General features: G+C 44.6%; 1 protein-coding gene across 1 annotated transcript in view; it reads right to left on the bottom strand.

Moving 5' to 3' along the window:
• The window catches only part of LOC121577924 (semaphorin-3D-like), a 116,938-nt gene extending 113,849 nt beyond the window's left edge, over positions 1 to 3,089 (bottom strand). The window contains exon 1 of the mRNA XM_041891909.2: positions 2,873 to 3,089. The gene's annotated coding sequence lies outside the window, so the exon portion shown is untranslated. The remainder of the gene's footprint in view (positions 1 to 2,872) is intronic.
• Positions 3,090 to 15,198: the final 12,109 nt, after the last annotated feature.

Below are 15,198 nucleotides of genomic sequence, written 5' to 3'. Positions count from 1 at the left end.
CGTAGTATGCGCTCCAGCAGGTATATCTCACTGGTCATCCCCAAAGCCAACGCCTCCTTTGGCCGCCATTCCTTCCAGTTCTCTGCTGCCAATGACTGGAACGAACTGCAAAAATCTCTGAAGCTGGAGACTCTTATCTCCCTCACTAACTTTAAGCATCAGTTGTCAGAGCACCTTACCGATCACTGCACCTGTACACAGCCCATCTGAAATTAGCCCACCAAACTACCTCATCCCCATATTGTTATTTATTTTGCTCATTTGTACCCCAGTATCTCTATTTGCACATCATCTCTTGCACATTTATCATTCCAGTGTTAATACTAATTGTAATTATTTTGCAGTATAGCCTATTTATTGTCTTACCTCCATAACTTGCTACATTTGCACACACTGTATATATATTTTCTGTTGTATTTTTGAATTTATGTTTTGTTTTACCCCATATGTAACTCTGTGTTGTTGTTTTTATCGCACTGCTTTGCTTTATCTTGGCCAGGTCGCAGTTGTAAATGAGAACTTGTTCTCAACTGGCTTAACTGGTTAACTAAAGGTGAAATAAAAAATAAAAAACTAATATGCATAACGCTAGCCTACAGAATGAAAAACAGACCATGGGGTTTGAACCACGGCAGTACCACCGTGAGATTGGGATGCTCCCAAGAACAGCACATGTTCATGGTAAATACAAAGCTTATTGTGTGTGTGTGTGCGTGTGTGTGTGTGCTTGTTCATGGTAAATACAAAGCATATTGGGACATGTGTTGTGTAAGTTATAGAGGATGTTCCAACAGGCAGAAGGCTTTGTAGCTAGCTCATGGGAATTACAACACTGATGAATATATGGCACTGTACGGTACTTTAAACATCTGTCTCTTTATGTCAAACAGACAGTCTTGGAAATTATATACAGTGATAATTCCATCAGGAAGTCATCAACACCCTTGAATAGAGGTTGTAAACATGAGAACAGATATATTCTGTTGTACTATTTTGACATATGCAGAGGACACATTTCTGTTTCTCACAAAATGGACAAAATCATATTATATTTTTATTATTTTGATACTCAATATCAATGTGGTCCTCTCTAGCTCAGCTGGTAGAGCACGGCGCTTGTAACGCCAAGGTAGTGGGTTCGATCCCCGGGACCACCCATTCACAAAAATGTATGCACGCATGACTGTAAGTCGCTTTGGATAAAAGCGTCTGCTAAATGGCATATTATTATTATATTATTATTATTATTATTAACTCAGAAATGCGTTTCAATTTCAAACAATGACTTGGAATGTATAGATAACAGGACTACAAGTACAGGAGGATAAAATCAATCAATGTTCATAGTATACCACGTTAGCTATTGTTTGTTAGCCTGTGGCTGAGGCAGCTCAGTTACTGTTGGAGCAGGGCACCAGCCAGATAAGCACTGTGAAGTGTGAAGACTGCACTGGAGCACCCACTGAAAGAGTGAAGTAGCCTACATAGAGACTCTATAGTGAAGTACCTTGATAGATGCTCTCTACAGTGGACAGTGGCAGCTCTCTACATCAGAGGTTTAACATGTGTCAACAACAGCATACTCAAACTCTCCAAGCATCTACAGGTCACAGGAGGAAAGGCACAATGTAGACAGTCACAGGTCACAGGAGGAAAGGCACAATGTAGACAGTCACAGGTCACAGGAGGAAAGGCACAATGTAGACAGTCACAGGCAGAAAGGCACAATGTAGACAGTCACAGGCAGAAAGGCACAATGTAGACAGTCACAGGTCACAGGAGGAAAGGCACAATCTACACAGTCACAGGTCACAGGAGGAAAGGCACAATGTAGACAGTCACAGGTCACAGGAGGAAAGGCACAATGTAGACAGTCACAGGTCACAGGAGGAAAGGCACAATGTAGACAGTCACAGGCAGAAAGGCACAATGTAGACAGTCACAGGCAGAAAGGCACAATGTAGACAGTCACAGGTCACAGGCAGAAAGGCACAATGTAGACAGTCACAGGTCACAGGAGGAAAGGCACAATCTACACAGTCACAGGTCACAGGAGGAAAGGCACAATGTAGACAGTCACAGGTAACAGGAGGAAAGGCACAATGTAGACAGTCACAGGTCACAGGAGGAAAGGCACAATGTAGACAGTCACAGGTCACAGGAGGAAAGGCACAATGTAGACAGTCACAGGTCACAGGAGGAAAGGCACAATGTAGACAGTCACAGGTCACAGGCAGAAAGGCACAATGTAGACAGTCACAGGTCACAGGCAGAAAGGCATAATGTAGACAGTCACAGGTCACAGGAGGAAAGGCACAATGTAGACAGTCACAGGAGGAAAGGCACAATGTAGACAGTCACAGGTCACAGGAGGAAACAACAGTCTGACAGACCGTTTGTTCAGAGGAGTCAACTACCATAACAGGATGCTATATAGACAATCACTGGACCTTACTCACATCAAACAGGACCAGATATATTTTTAAGGGTGGTTCATTGTATTCTATATGCTACTGCTCCTAAACATACACTGTGTTTTAAACTTGGATCTTCAATATCTTCCATTACAAATTGATATTCCATGAAAATCTACACACTCAATTTCTCAATGTAGACAATGAGCTTCTCCCTGAATCTCAGTCACACACAGACTAGAATATATTCGGCTAATGTTTACAAGTTTATAAACAGAGAAAAATAATTTTGGTAGGCTATTGATTGATCTAGAATATATTTATAGCATAATCCCATAAATCATGTGCTTTACAAATTTTACCTCGCCACAATATCATCAGAGCCTGCCTCACGAAATTGTAAGAGCCGTTTCAAAAATCAAAGTTAATGTAATAAAGTAAACTTTTCCGCAACTCACCAGACTCTTTTTTTCTTGAAAGTGATTTCTGAAGATTAGTAATTCCAGTCCAAATCTAACGTAGACGGGCTCCTGAGACAGTGACAGAGAGAAACGATCTGCCGCAGGGTTTGAGAAAGCGTAGCGACGTGAGATGTCTCCACATTGTCCCCTTCCACACGTTATAAACAAACTCCGCATGTTGGGCTGGGACTGCGAAGGCCACTCCTCCGAAAGGTACTCGCTCTCTCCATCCTCCTTCGCTGCGCTTCCCAGCTCCCTCGCACGCTGTCGCCAATCCAAGATCTGCTCATTACACTGATGACGCACATCGGGTGGGAACATTATTGTGTTTGTGCAGGTGTATCTAGCCACTATGATAAAGTATTGGTTGGGTAATATAATAACGGGCCAAGACAAGTAATTAATTTTCTCCACATTAAATAACCCTGACCTTTTTTTCAGCATGTTCCCACCCTTCCAGTTCCAAATGATCAAAAATACAAATATTCAAAATCAAAAAGACCGTTTTTTAAATTATAAAAATACAGGTTATAGAAAATGTTTTTGGTAAATTCAGCATGTGAGTTGTGACTGAGGTGGATGTAATCAAATAAACTCAGATTCATATTAATCCATTTAATTGATTACAATTAGAAACACACACTAGCTCCACACTGGCAAAAAGTATCCTTCTCCTCTGAGTTTAGAACCATAGAAACAGATTGACTAGATTATATCCATAGAATCAGAATTATTCTATTTCTCATTCTATTTAAAAATAGAATGATTGCAAACAGGAGAGAACTCAGTTACACAGACAAACATGACAAAATTACAAATACAAACATTCCATTATCCAGTTTCATAGACTTTGGATATCATTGCTATAGTATAGCATATACTAACCTCCCGAGTGGCGCAGTGGTCTAAGGCACTGCATCGCAGTGCTAGCTGTGCCACTAGAGATCCTGGTTCGAATCCAGGCTCTGCCTGGGGCGGCGCACAATTGGCCCAGCGTCGTCCAGGGTAGGGGAGGGAATGGCCGGCAGGGAGGTAGCTCAGTTGGTAGAGCATGGCGTTTGCAACGCCAGGGTTGTGGGTTCGATTCCCACGGGGGGCCAGTATGAAAATAAAATAAAATAAAAGAATAATGTATGCACTAACATTTAGCGTCTGCTAAATGACGTAAACGTACTTTCAATTCAAATGTGTGATGGATATACTTTCAATTCAACTTGTTTGCTTTACAATATAACAATATAACACAGGCGGAGGGATATTTAGGAGTGAAAACCTTTTTTTCCATTGTAGGTATAGAAGTCATGAGTGATGGGGACCCATTCAATGGTTTAATGCTGTGAACGAATGGAAACATTTGAATTGATATTACTACACATTACCAAATCCCTGTTGAAGTCAAACCTCCTCAATGCAGAAAGACTCTGTTATGAGAGGGCTGACCTCTAGTGGCCGTTAAAGGCAATTGCATTTTTAAAGGAAGGGAGGAGGGAAGGATGCAGATTAAGAGTTTTGACCAATGGAGGCTGGTGGGAGGAGCTATAGGAGGATGGGCTCATTGTAATGGCTGGAATGGAATAAATGGAACGGTATCAAACATGGAAACCACACGTTGGAATCCTTTCCATCTGTAGCTCAGTTGGTAGAGCATGGTGCTTGCAATGTCAGGGTTGTGGGTTTGATTCCCATGGGGGGCCAGTATGAAAAATGTATGCACTCACTAACTGTAAGTCGCTCTGGATAAGAGTGTCTGCTAAATGACTAAAATGTAAAAATTTTAAATTCTAGTCCAGTCCAGTCATTACAATGAGCCCATCCTCCTATAGCTCCTCCCACCAGCCTCCACTGGTATTGACACAATACCATAGGCTTCAGGTGGGGCATCGCAGGAGGGAGGAGTCAGTTCAGTAATGTAAGAACATGAGTCTGGGCTGAGATACCCTTTACACTTTCATCATGGGCTAAAATGGATTAATAACCAGACTAGCTCAGTACAGCTCGGCTTGGCACGGCTCAGTAGTGTGGAAAGCACTAGAGACCTAGACAGACCTGCTGCAGGATGCAACTGACAGAGGAGGAAGGATGCGGTTCAGGAGTATTGGGACAGGGCGCTAGCAGGGCTGAGAGAAGGCTCACCTGTTGTAGGATGAGTATGTAAAATGCGACAGGGAACTTGTTTTGGTTAGAACCTGCTGTGGTATTCCTGAGACGCCTTCCCGGAGGCATCCCAGATCTCCTGGTCAGGGAAACCCATGATGGGGTACACCTGAGGGAATGGGCCGGTAAAATTAGTACTTTACTAATATACTACTGATATGTAATCCCAGATTGACAGATTTGTAACATGGTTTAGCTTTAACCAATTTCTCTGACACCTGAGGGAGAGGTAATCTGTAATTAGAGTTCTACAAACATCCTAATATAATATATGGCATTTTATAAACTGGGTGGTTCAAGCCCTGAATGCTGATTGGCTGACAGGCATGGTATATCAGATATATATATACATGCCATCCTCATCATTATGATCAGAGGTGAGAGATTTGTAGTCTGGTCTGGTCTCAGATATGATGTACTTGAACCAACTCTTCTGACTACCATGACAACTTCAGGAGTTAGCTAAAGAACACACAGATCTGAAACCAGGCTAAAATAAAAAATTACCAGACTATTTTCATCCACAAAGAACGCATCCCCGGATACCTTCAGAAACTTCTTCAGGGGTAACTCAGGACAGTCAGTCCGGTACAAACACATGGTTCTTCCTATAGGGATCAGAGGAGCCAGTATTACTAGCTACAACAGCACAGTGCAGTTTACTGGACAATAGCCTTCACTTCCAAGTCCTGTTTATTCAGCTGGTCTTGTGACTTCTTTTGTACACAGTTGGATTAACAACATGGTCTGACAACCTAGATCACAAAAGGAGTGCCTCAAACCACAACATACTAGTATCATGTGACATCTGATTCACTACATTCAGATGACTTTCTATAGACTGGTCAGAACAGTCGAGTAGAGCAGAGCAGAGTGACATAGTAGAGCAGATATGCACAATAGAGCAGAGCAGAGTAGACAGAGTAAAGCAGAGTGTAATAATTTGCAGAGCAGAGTAGAGCTCAGTCCAGCTCAGTTATGATGGTGAGCTGAATATAGTGCATGAGGTTCGTGATGCCCTGGCAGGTGGGGCAGGTCTTGTTGCCATGGCAGATGGGGAAGGTCTTGTTGCCATGGCAGGTGGGGAAGGTCTTGTTGCCATGGCAGGTGGGGAAGGTCATGTTGCCATGGCAGGTGGGGAAGGTCATGTTGCCATGGCAGATGGGGCAGGTCTTGTTGCCATGTCCATGGCAGGTGGGGCAGGTCTTGTTGCCATGGCAGGTGGGGTAGGTCTTGTTGCCATGGCATGCTTGCCATGGCAGGTGGGGAGGTCTTGTTGCCATGTCCATGGCAGGTGGGGCAGGCTTGTTGCCATGGCAGGTGGGGAAGGTCTTGTTGCCATGGCAGGTGGGGCAGGTCTTGTTGCCATGGCAGGTGGGGCAGGTCTTGTTGCCATGGCAGGTGGGGAAGGTCTTGTTGCCATGACAGGTGGGGCAGGTCTTGTTGCCATGTCCATGACAGGTGGGGCAGGTCTTGTTGCCATGTCCGTGACAGGTGGGGCAGGTCTTGTTGCCATGTCCGTGGCAGGTGGGGAAGGTCTTGTTGCCATGGCAGGTGGGGCAGGTCTTGTTGCCATGTCCGTGGCAGGTGGGGCAGGTCTTGTTGCCATGTCCGTGGCAGGTGGGGCAGGTCTTGTTGCCATGGCAGGTGGGGCAGGTCTTGTTGCCATGGCAGGTGGGGCAGGTCTTGTTGCCATGGCAGGTGGGGCAGGTCTTGTTGCCATGTCCGTGGCAGGTGGGGCAGGTCTTGTTGCCATGGCAGGTGGGGCAGGTCTTGTTGCCATGGCAGGTGGGGAAGGTCTTGTTGCCATGGCAGGTGGGGCAGGTTTTGTTGCCATGTCCGTGGGCAGGTGGGGAAGGTCCTACCAGGTCCATAATGTATATAAGGTCCGAGTCGGGTAGCAGAGCTCTACCAAGCACCCAAAACCACATGCAGGTGGCTACTACATCAACCCCTGCAACTGGTATTCATAAAGCATCTCGTTGTAAGAGTGCTGATCTAGGATCAGGTCCCCCTGGTCCATTCACTATAATCTAAAAGGCAAAACTGACCCTAGAAGAGCACTCATACTATCACATTTCAGGAGAAGACCCAGATGCAGACAGTGTCGAAGTAACAAAAGTTTATTACAAAAACAGGGCAAACGACAGGTCAAGGGCAGGCAGAGGTCAGTAATCCAGATCAGAGTCCAAAAAATACAGAACGGCAGGCCGTCTCTGGGTCAGGGCAGGCAGAGGTCAATAATCCAGGGTGGTGTGACAAGGTACAGAACGGCAGGCAGGCAGAATGGTCAAAACTAGAACGTGATAAAGCCAGGCGCAAGGGGAAGACCGCTGGTAGGCTTGACGAGACAAAACGAACTGGTAACAGACAAGTAGAGTCCATGCCCAGACAAACAGACAACACAGGTATAAATACACTGGGGATAATGGGGAAGATGGGAGACACCTGGAGGGGGGTGGAGACAATCACAAAGACAGGTGAAACAGATCAGGGTGTGACACATACTCTGGGACGCTTTCTGAATACAAGCCCTGGTCAGGTTATATGCTGAGGATACAAAACATTAACACCTGCTCTTTCCATGACATAGACTGACCAGGTGAAAGATATGATCCCTTATTGATGTCACTTGTTAAATCCACTTCAATCAGTGTAGATGAAGGGGAGGAGACTGGTTAAAGAAGGATGCTTAAGCCTTGAGCAATTGAGATGGATTGTGTATGTGTGCCATTCAGAGAGGGTGAATGGGCAAGTCAAAATATTTGAAGTGCCTTTGAACAGGGTATGGTAGTAGGTGCCAGGCGCACTGGTTTGTGACAAGAACTGCAACACTGCTGGGTTTTTCCCGCTCAACAGTTTCCCGTGTGTATCAAGAATGGTCCACCACCCAAAGGACATCCAGCCAACTTGACACAACTGTGGGAAGCATTGGAGTCAACATGGGCCAGCGTCCTTCTGGAACGCTTTCAACACCTTGTAGAGTCCATGCCCCGACAAATTGAGGATGTTCTGAGGGCAAAAGCGGGGGTGCAACTCAATATTAGGAGGGTGTTCCTAATGTTTGGTATACTCAATGTAGTTGAATAGTTTCATAGTTTCATAGTTCAATAGTTTAATAGTTGTTTCTGGGTCCTACGTAACCTGTAGGACCCAGACTCAATCAACATGGTGCCACTCAGGAACCTGTAGGGCCCAGACACCGTCAACATGGTGCCACTCAGGAACCTGTAGGGCCCAGACACCATCAACATGGTGCCACTCAGGGAACCTGTAGGGCCCAGACACCATCAACATGGTGCCACTCAGGAACCTGTAGGGCCCAGACACCATCAACATGGTGCCACTCAGGGAACCTGTAGGGCCCAGACACCATCAACATGGTGCCACTCAGGAACCTGTAGGACCCAGACTCCATCAACATGGTGCCACTCAGGAACCTGTAGGGCCCAGACACCATCAACATGGTGCCACTCAGGGAACCTGTAGGGCCCAGACACCATCAACATGGTGCCACTCAGGAACCTGTAGGGCCCAGACACCATCAACATGGTGCCACTCAGGAACCTGTAGGGCCCAGACACCATCAACATGGTGCCACTCAGGAACCTGTAGGGCCCAGACACCATCAACATGGTGCCACTCAGGAACCTGTAGGGCCCAGACACCATCAACATGGTGCCACTCAGGAACCTGTAGGGCCCAGACACCATCAACATGGTGCCACTCAGGGAACCTGTAGGGCCCAGACACCATCAACATGGTGCCACTCAGGAACCTGTAATCAAGTGGTAGCTTTGTCTTTGTGCACCAGAATTCCCTTTTCATTCTATTGATCACGTGCACCGCCTGTTACCGATGTAGTGCACTACACAGCACCGCCTGTTACCGATGTAGTGCACTACACAGCACCACCTATTACCGATGTAGTGCACTAGTTTTGAACAGAGCTGTATAGGCCCTGGTTAAAAGTAATGTGCTGTGTAAGGAATAGGGTGCAATTTGGGACACAGGTGTATTCCTATGGGTGCTTTCCCATTCCTTACTGGTTGGGCCAGTGACCAAAAGGTTGCTGGTTCGAATCCCTGAGTTGACTAGGTGAAATAAATCTGTCGACGTGCCCTTGAGCAAGGCACTTAACCCTAAATGCTCCTGTAAGTCGCTCTGGATAAGAGCGTCTGCTAAAATGACTAAAATATAAATACCTATGAAAAGTAGGTTTCCCTGCACTGTTATAAGATCTGGGTTTAAGATAATATATATGTCAGTTAGCAGAGGCCTTTATCCTACGCCACTTACAATACAGTAAGGGCAAAAACATTTTTAGTACGTGTACGTGTCATCCCTGAGGGAATTGAACCCATAACCTTGGTGTTGCTGGTGCCATGCTTTAGCCCTAGATCAAAAACAATGTGATTACGGATGGCAGCAGGAGAAGGTTGGGGAGTAAAGCTTGATTAGCTTCATACAATGTGCCTAAAATACATCACCGAGACAGAGAGTACTAATGTAGGGTGAGGCTTGCATTAAGTTAAGTGAAAGATAATCCAATAGAATAGACATGGATGGGTCATCTGAAAAGCAGAACCCGTACACTGCAGCATAAAACCAAGAGGAAAGTATTCACAGCCCTCGAAATTTTCCACATTTTGTTGTGTTACAGACTTAATTTAATAGGGTTTGAATTTAGATTTTGTGTCACTGGCCTACACACAATACCCCATTATGTCAAAGTGGATTTATGTTTTTAGAAATGGTTTACATTTTAATCAAAAATTAAAAGCTGAAATGTCTTCAGTCAGTAAGTATTCAACCCCTTTGTTATGGTAAGCCTAAATAAGTTCAGGAGTAAAAATGTGCTTAAAAGTCACATAATAAGTTGCATGGACTCACTCTGTGCGCAATGATAGTGTTTAACGTGATTTTTGAATGACTACCTCATCTCTGTACCCCACACATACAATTATCTGTAAGGTCCCTCAGTCGAGCAGTGAATTTCAAAACACAGATACAACCACAAAGACCAGGGAGGTTTTCCAATGCCTCACAAAGAAGGGCACCTATTGGTAGATGGGTAAAAATATAAAAGCAGACATTGAATATCCCTTTGAACATTTTGAAGTTATTAATTAAGCTCTGGATGGTGTATTAATACACCCAGTCACTAAAGATACAGACGCCCTTCCTAATTCAGTTGCCGGAGAGGAAGGAAACCACTCAGGGATTTCACCATGAGGCCAATGGTGACTTTAAAACAGAGTTTAATGACTGTGATAGGAGAAAACTGAGGATGGATCAACAACATTGTAGTAACTCCACAATACTAACCTAATTGACAGAGTGAAAAGAATGAAGACAGAACAGAATAAAAATATTCCAAAACATGCATCCTGTTTGCAACAAGGCACTAAAGTAACACTGCCACATCACGGTTGACAACTCCGTTGTGTCCTCCTCCCAGAGTGCGAAGAGCCTTGGCGTGACCCTGGACAACACCCTGTCGTTCTCCGCTAACATCAAGGCGGTGACCCGATCCTGTAGGTTCATGCTCTACAACATTCGGAGAGTACGACCCTGCCTTACACAGGAAGCGGCACAGGTCCTAATCCAGGCACTTGTCATCTCCCGTCTGGATTACTGCAACTCGCTGTTGGCTGGGCTCCCTGCCTGTGCCATTAAACCCCTACAACTCATCCAGAATGCCGCAGCCCGTCTGGTGTTCAACCTTCCCAAGTTCTCTCACGTCACCCCGCTCCTCCGCACACTCCACTGGCTTCCAGTTGAAGCTCGCATCTGCTACAAGACCATGGTGCTTGCCTACGGAGCTGTGAGGGGAACGGCACCTCCGTACCTTCAGGCTCTGATCAGTCCCTACACCCAAACGAGGGCATTACGTTCATCCACCTCTGGCCTGCTGGCCCCCCTACCTCTGCGGAAGCACAGTTCCCGCTCAGCCCAGTCAAAACTGTTCGCTGCTCTGGCACCCCAATGGTGGAACAAGCTCCCTCACAACGCCAGGACAGCGGAGTCACTCACCACCTTCCGGAGACACCTCTTTAAGGAATACCTGGGATAGGATAAAGTAATCCTTCTACCCCCCCTTAACCCACCCCACAAAAAAAGAAGAAAAAAAAGTGGTTATCCCACTGGCTATAAGGTGAATGCACCAATTTGTAAATCGCTCTGGATAAGAGCGTCTGCTAAATGACGTAAATGTAAATGTAAATCTACACCGGAGTTGCTTACCAGGAAGACAGAGACTGTTCCTGAGTGTCCGAGTTACAGTTTTGACTGTAACTTGAAAGTCTATGGCAAGACCTGAAAATGGTTGTCTAGCAATGATCAACAACCAATTTGACAGAGCTTGAATAATTTTGAAAAGAATAATGGGCAAATGTTGCACAATCCAGGTGTGCAAGGCTCTTAGAAAACGTGCCCTGAAAGACTCACAGCTGTAATCGCTGCCAAAAGGTGCTTCTACAAAGTATTGACTCAGGGGTGTGAATACTTATGTGAATGAGATATTTCTGTATTTCATTTTCAATAAATTTGCAAACATTTTTGTAGTGGACATTTACCACTAAGGACTCAAAATCAAAGTAAATGAAGTAATCTTTATTAACGTGCAGAGAGGTTCACAAACTCAACACACGCTTGATGAAGGGAGGTTCCCTTTCAGTCCCTTTATACTGATACACAAACAAGTTATAAGCTCATAGGTTGGTTCCTGTATGTGACTGACTGATACCACACCAGGCTTCTTACCTTGAAACTGAGATATTGTATCACTCCTTCTAGTTACCAGAGCAATGTTCTGGGCATACTGCCAAATTGCTTATGAGTGATAGTGTGATTTCCTCCTTTGTGCAGTCACCTGTCACTAGCATGAACCCAACCAAGACAGGTTATTACAAAAGCAGCATTGTGCTAAACATACGATCACATACACACAAGAACATTTCTATCACAATTTCTTAAAACATGTTTTCACTTAGTCATTATGTGGTATTGTGTGCAAATGGGTAAGATGTTTTGTTTTTATTCATTTTGAATTCAGGCTGAAAACAAAATGTGGAATAAGTCAAGTGGGTAGGCCTGCTGTATACAAGGAAAAAGTAGACGTATACAGAACTACCTGGCCAGAAGTATGTGGACAACCCTTCCAATTAGTGGATTTGGCTATTTCAGCCACACCAGTTGCTGACAGGTGTATAAAATCGAGCACACAGCAATGCAATCTCCATAGACAAACATTGGCAGTAGAATGGCCCGTACTGAAGAGCTCAGTTACTTTCAACGTGGCACCGTCATAGGTTGCCACCTTTCCAACAAGTCAGTTCATCAAATTCGCCATCTGGCAGTCCGACGGACGAATCTGGGTTTGGCAGATGCCAGGAGAATGCTACCTGCCCGAATGCATGGTGCCAACTGTAAAGTTTGGTGGAGGAGGAATAATTTTTAATGGTTTAGGCTAGGTTAGCGTGAAGGTTAGTTCCAGTGAAGGGAAATCTTAACGCTACAGAATACAATGACATTCTAGACGATTCTGTGCTCCCAACTTTGTGGCAACAGTTTGGCACCCGTGCACAAAGCGAGTTCCATACAGAAATAGTTTGTCAAGATCGGTGTGGAAGAACTTGACTGGCCTGCACAGAGCCCTGACCTCAACCCCATTGAACACTTTTGTGATGAATTGGAACGCCGACTGCGAGCTAGGCCTAATCGCCTAACATCAGTGCCCGACCTCACAAATGCTCTTGTGGCTGAATGGAAGCAAGTCCCCGCGGCAATGTTCCAACATCTAGTGGAAAGCCTTCCCAGAAGAGTGGTGGCTGTTATAGCAGCAAAGCGGGGACCAACTCCATATTAATGTCCATGATTTTGGAATGAGATGTTTGACGAGCAGGTGTCCACATACCTTTGGGCATGTAGTGTACCTACAACCCAAAATAAAATGTCTTACAGGGATAGTTTTCTGGGTTTTGACCAGGCCCTTTTTTAATTTTTTTATTTCACCTTTATTTAACCAGGTAAGCCAGTTGAGAACAAGTTCTCATTTACAACTGCGACCTGGCCAAGATAAAGCAAAGCAGTGCGATAAAAACAACAACACAGAGTTACATATGGGGTAAAAAAACCTAAAGTCAAAAAATACAACAGAAAATATATATACAGTGTGTGCAAATGTAGCAAGTTATGGAGGTAAGGCAATAAATAGGCCATAGTGCAAAAATAATTACAATTAGTATTAACACTGGAATGCTAGATGTGCAAGAGATGATGTGCAAATAGAGATACTGGGGTGCAAAAGAGCAAAATAAATAACAATATAGGGATGAGGTAGTTTGGTGGGCTAATTTCAGATGGGCTGTGTACAGGTGCAGTGATCGGTAAGGTGCTCTGACAACTGTAAGGTGCCCTGTCCTACACATGGGATGATATGGGCATTTCCATCGAAAAGGACCCATGAGCACCAATGTGAAGTTCATAGGAGCATATCAAATTGGGTGGCTAATGAAAGCTAAGAGTCTATATTTTGGGGAAATTAAGTAATAGTTTCAACCATTTCCATCTTAAAAATTAGGCATCAGTAAAGGGTTTGATTTCTGGATAAATAGATGAAAAAGGGTTCTCAGAAAACATTTACCAGAAAAAGTCTTAAAAGGTATCAGAAATACATAAAAACAATAATGTTGAAGTAAAGACCTCTGCCAACTATTATCAACACTTACAGTGGGGAAAAAAAGTATTTAGTCAGCCACCAATTGTGCAAGTTCTCCCACTTAAAAAGATGAGAGAGGCCTGTAATTTTCATCATAGGTACACGTCAACTATGACAGACAAAATGCGGAAAAATCCAGAAAATCACATTGTAGGATTTTTAATGAATTTATTTGCAAATTATGGTGGAAAATAAGTATTTGGTCACCTACAAACAAGCAAGATTTCTGGCTCTCACAGACCTGTAACTTCTTCTATATGAGGCTCCTCTGTCCTCCACTCGTTACCTGTATTAATGGCACCTGTTTGAACTTGTTATCAGTATAAAAGACACCTGTCCACATCCTCAAACAGTCACACTCCAAACTCCACTATGGCCAAGACCAAAGAGCTGTCAAAGGACACCAGAAACAAAATTGAAGACCTGCACCAGGCTGGGAAGACTGAATCTGCAATAGGTAAGCAGCTTGGTTTGAAGAAATCAACTGTGGGAGCAATTATTAGGAAATGGAAGACATACAGACCACTGATAATCTCCCTCGATCTGGGGCTCCACGCAAAGATCTCACCCCGTGGGGTCAAAATGATCACAAGAACGGTGAGCAAAAATCCCAGAACCACACAGGGGGACCTAGTGAATGACCTGCAGAGAGCTGGGACCAAAGTAACAAAGCCTACCATCAGTAACACACTACGCCGCCAGGGACTCAAATCCTGCAGTGCCAGACGTGTCCCCCTGCTTAAGCCAGTACATGTCCAGGCCCGTCTGAAGTTTGCTAGAGTGCATTTGGATGATCCAGAAGAGGATTGGGAGAATGTCATATGGTCAGATGAAACCAAAATATAACTTTTTGGTAAAAACTCAACTCGTCGTGTTTGGAGGACAAAGAATGCTGAGTTGCTTCCAAAGAACACCATACCTACTGTGAAGCATGGGGGTGGAAACATCATGCTTTGGGGCTGTTTTTCTGCAAAGGACCAGGACGACTGATCCGTGTAAAGGAAAGAATGAATGGGGCCATGTATCGTGAGATTTTGAGTGAAAACCTCCTTCCATCAGCAAGGGCATTGAAGATGAAACGTGGCTTGGTCTTTCAGCATGACAATGATCCCGAACACACCGCCCTGGACAACGAAGGAGTGGCTTCGTAAGAAGCATTTCAAGGTCCTGGAGTGGCCTAGCCAGTCTCCAGATCTCAACCCCATAGAAAATCTTTGGAGGGAGTTGAAAGTCCGTGTTGCCCAGCGACAGCCCCAAAACATCACTGCTCTAGAGGAGATCTGCATGGAGGAATGGGCCAAAATACCAGCAACAGTGTGTGAAAACCTTGTGAAGACTTACAGAAAACGTTTGACCTGTGTCATTGCCAACAAAGGGTATATAACAAATATTGAGAAACTTTTGTTATTGACCAAATACTTATTTTCCACCATAATTTGCAAATAAA

Source organism: Coregonus clupeaformis, chromosome 12, assembly GCF_020615455.1.
Source record: "Coregonus clupeaformis isolate EN_2021a chromosome 12, ASM2061545v1, whole genome shotgun sequence".
Classification (NCBI taxonomy): Eukaryota; Metazoa; Chordata; class Actinopteri; order Salmoniformes; family Salmonidae; genus Coregonus; species Coregonus clupeaformis.
The sequence above is the reverse complement of the archived record's forward strand: the minus strand, read 5'-3'. Positions and strand labels throughout refer to the sequence as shown.